Source organism: Aquarana catesbeiana, linkage group LG05 (genome assembly GCF_042186555.1).
Source record: "Aquarana catesbeiana isolate 2022-GZ linkage group LG05, ASM4218655v1, whole genome shotgun sequence".
Classification (NCBI taxonomy): Eukaryota; Metazoa; Chordata; class Amphibia; order Anura; family Ranidae; genus Aquarana; species Aquarana catesbeiana.
In genome coordinates this window covers 120,787,498-120,791,074 of record NC_133328.1, presented here as the reverse complement: position 1 = coordinate 120,791,074, position 3,577 = coordinate 120,787,498, and the positions used below count along the sequence as shown (strand labels likewise).

The window sequence follows — 3,577 nt, the reverse complement described above, 5'->3', positions numbered from 1 at the left end:
CCGACTAAGGGCTAGAGTTGTGCAAAAGAGGGGGGATTTAGGAATTGGGACTTTAAATGAGGCGTACATATGGTAATATGGGCCTCCATCCCTGAATCAATTAAATTTAAAGGGGAATTGGGACTTTATATGAGGCAGGTGGCGAATAAAAATAAAAATAAAAAAAAAAAAATAATAATACATACGTGGTAGGCCAATGAGTTTATTGTCACACAAAGGGTATAAGATCGAACTCAGTATGAAATACATTGAAACCACCAATTATGTGAATTGAAGTAAAATACAATTCATAAATACATACACTAAATTGTAAAATTACATATTCTAAACAGTTCATGCAATTATAACCTTAAAAGCAAAATAGCAAAAAAGGACCCTAAAAAGGAAGGGACACTTGTACACCCCGATACAGAGGGACTTTGAAGGCGAACAAATAAAAATTTTATAAAATTCATATTATTTATTAGAAAAAAATGCTTGAATAAGCATTTATATTTAATATATAATATATATTTAATTATTTTATATATATATAATATATATATATATATATATATATATATATATATATATATATATATATATATATATATATATAATATATATTTTATACATGCTTCTTCAAGCATTTTTTTCTAATAAATAATATGCTTTTATAAAATTTTCATTTGTTCGCCTTCAAAGTCCCTCTGTACCGGGAGATACAAGTGTCCCTTCCTTTTTAGGGTCCTTTTTTGCAATAGATTTTGCGATGTTGGCAACGTTCTACTGAGAATTAAAGTTCCTCTCTCTGTGGTTCACCACTATATACATAAAAGCAAAATAGCAGCACATTCCAGTTGCCAATGAAGGAGTATATACTCCATGTCAGAAAATTACAATTGCGAAAAACAAACAAGAGGGACTTTTGGACTTTCTAGGCACAACTACAACAAACTGATTATATAAAATAACATTTTATTTGGAAAAATACATAGCAAAAAAGAAACATTGCCATATCACCAGGTATTCTCAACACCACTCAGAATTACGTGACATTCTAACTACACATTGGTCTCTCCTACGTGAGGATCCAATCCTGGCCAAATATGTAACCCCTACTCCAGCTATTACATTTCGGAGATGTAGATCCCTCAGAGATAAACTTACATCTAGTCATTTTTGTAATGATCCTCCACTACAACTGTGTCCCAAAGGGATCACCAGATGCGGGAGATGCTCGTTTTGTCCCTGGATCCGTGAAGGTACCTGCTTCAGACTCCCTAATGGGGAAATGTTTACCCCTCACTTTCACGCCAATTGTGAAACCCAGGGCATAGTTTACCTAATGACATGCGATTGTCAAGCCTTCTATGTCGGGAAGACTATTAGACAATTTCGCTCACGCATAAAGGACCATATATACTACTCCGGAGGGGGAAAAATTATTACATCAGTGAGCAGGCACCTGGACCTTTACCACAGATTCGACACCTCGGTGGTCTCCTTCATCGCTCTTGCGGTGATTCCAAGGAGCCCCCGAGGTGGCAACTGGGACAAACAAATTTTGAGACAAGAAACACTCTGGATAGAACGCCTGAATGCGACTCGAGCCCCTGGCATTAATGAATCGCAGTCATACAAACCCTTTCTTTGACAATATTTTTGATATACAGGCTAGGATTATAGTCAGTTCAGGCTAAATGGTTTATGTTTTACAGTAATGTTCTGGAAACATGTTTGTTTATTTGTCCAAAAAATCTTTTCAACTTTTTCCAATTTCCGAACTCCAGTGACTTTTTTCTTTTTCTTTTCCCTTCCCTTTCTCGTTATGATATTCACCGTTTCTATATACTTTCTCATATATGATCTCTAACATGCTGTTGCTTTTCGAAGTCCATATTCTCTTTATTTATTTATTTTCTTTATTTCATATATATACTTGTACAGAAGACCTATACATATATATAAACATAATGAAGGTTTTACTAGAGCTCGAGTCCAGAGCAAGTATTCCTCACACGAATACTACAGATTCTGAGGTATATATACATTTGAGAAATAGGTTTTTCTCAAATGTTTTCAAGAAGATTTTTTATACGTTGAAGTTCTATTTATTGTACATGTCATACATTTCGTTTTTGCTGAGTTCATGCGGTGCATTGGTGTGGGTGCCACCTGGTGGTGGGTTCTTGGCTGCTATGCGGCCGCCCAGCGTCACATCAGTTCCCCTTGATGTGGCGCTTACATCAGCTGGTACACTATCAGGTGCCGGCTGGTGTAGCTTGTAGTGGGCGGGCGCTGCTTTCCTCACTGAAGCGCCGCCGCTGTTATGGACGGCGCTTCTGACTGGACGGCGCGCATGCGCACTGTGAGCATTCGGCCGGTCCGGATGACGTCACGTCGGCGTTGCCGATTGGTTGACGACGGACAGGACGTACACACAAATAGGACGGTGTCCTATTATTGTGTGCACTCCGCTTCAGCCATAGGAGGATATCGCACGTCGCAGGTTTTTTCCTACTATACGCAGGTACCCCCTTCTTTTGTTGCAGCACTAGTCACTAGGCATCCGCCACTGATGGATACCTATATCATGGGTCATTTACCAGTTTACCTTCCCCCTCCTTCTTCCTTGTTTGCCTGCTTATATTATAGGACAAACTATTGGTAGACTGCCTTTGATTACATTGGGTCGCTGGCACCCCCTGTCTAGGACTACCTGAGCCCTACTGTGGAACCTAGGGGCACACAGAGTACAAAACATCATCTGTAATAACTAACACTGGTGAGTGTTATATAACATGGCGGGGGCTACGTCACCAGATACCCACTTATATATACACATCCTTATCTTCATCCTGAATTTATTGTTTCCCTTTTAGGAACAGGTTGATGTAACAAGCTAGTACCAGCTGACATCTATTCCGACGAGCTTAGGTATATTATTTTGCCGGTTTTCTGGCCCGTGTGGGCCTGCGGATGATTACCTCTTTCATGATTTTACATAGCTTCCACAATGTAAGTATTCCCTTTAGCTTTCCATTCCCTCTTTCCATTCCCTCCTTTCCTCCTCTCCTCCCTTTTCCTCCCCCCTCCCTTTACATCTTTCCCCCCCCCTTCCCCCCCCTCCCTCTTCTGTCCCCCCCTTTTTTCCCCTCCCATTCCCATTCTTCCTGCCATTTCCTTCCTCCCCGCCCCCCCCGTTTTTTCTCCTCTTTAGCTCTTTTTCGTCCTTTTCTTTTCTTTCTCTGGCTCTTTCTCTCCCCCTTTTTTCTTCCCCTTTCCCTTTCTTCCCCCCTCCCCCCCCCCCCTTTTTTCCTTCCTTTTTCTTTTTTTTTTTTTTTCACCCCCTTTAGGCATTGGGAATAAAATCTTTACTTCTACTTATCCTATGAACTTTCTCTACTGTGACACACCTTTGAAGTACCACATTAGATTATGTTGTGTACGCCCCCATAGCTAGCCTTTCATCACCCCCATGATAGGCGCACCCATCATTGCTCTCCTTGAACCAGTATATATTTCCAAATACAATGTATGTGGCGTCATTATAGACGTCTCTTTTTTTGACGGATATATATATTGTATTAATTAT

The 3,577-nt window shown here is 40.0% G+C and overlaps 1 long non-coding RNA gene across 1 annotated transcript; it reads left to right on the top strand.

Moving 5' to 3' along the window:
* The first annotated feature begins 2,376 nt into the window (after positions 1-2,376).
* Positions 2,377-3,060, top strand: LOC141145822 (uncharacterized). The gene is made up of 3 exons (XR_012244659.1): positions 2,377-2,512; positions 2,638-2,767; positions 2,865-3,060. It is a non-coding gene; the product is annotated as an uncharacterized lncRNA (long non-coding RNA).
* Positions 3,061-3,577: the final 517 nt, after the last annotated feature.